A 627-nucleotide genomic window follows, 5' to 3' on the forward strand; every position below is an offset into this window, starting at 1 on the left:
AAAATCCCCCTAGGGACCCCCCAAATCCCCCTCCTCACCATCTCTGCCGACTGGGCAGCACCAAAGAAGATGGGCCCAAAAACAAACCACAGTGACCCCCCCCAAATACCCCCAGGGACCCCCCAAATACTCCCAGGGACCCCAAACCCTCCTCCCACCCTCTCTCCTGACTGGGTGGTGCCAAATAAGATGGGCCCAAAGAGAAACCACACCATGTGTGCCCCCAGTGATCCCCCAAATACCCCTAGAGACCCCCCCAAATACCCCCAAGGACCCCCCAAATACCCCCAGGGACCCCAAACCCCCCTCCTCACCCTCTCTGCCGACTGGGCGGCGCCGAAGAAGATGGGCCCGAAGGCGAGCCACACCACGCAGGTGGTGTACATGGCGAAGCCGATGGGCTTGGCCTCGTTGAAGGTCTCGGGGACGCCGCGCGCTTTGACGGCGTACACGGTGCAGGTGAGCATCAGCAGCAGGGCGTAGGCCAGGCAGGCCAGCATGGCCCCCTCGGCCATGTCGCAGCGCAGGACCCCCCGCGCCGCCTCGGGGTCGGGGGTCCGGCCCATCTCGTAGTCGATGAGGGCGTGGGGTGGCCGCACCAGCAGCCAGGCGGCCCCGGCCACCAGC

Source organism: Geospiza fortis, unplaced genomic scaffold, assembly GCF_000277835.1.
Source record: "Geospiza fortis unplaced genomic scaffold, GeoFor_1.0 scaffold675, whole genome shotgun sequence".
In the NCBI taxonomy this organism is placed as follows: Eukaryota; Metazoa; Chordata; class Aves; order Passeriformes; family Thraupidae; genus Geospiza; species Geospiza fortis.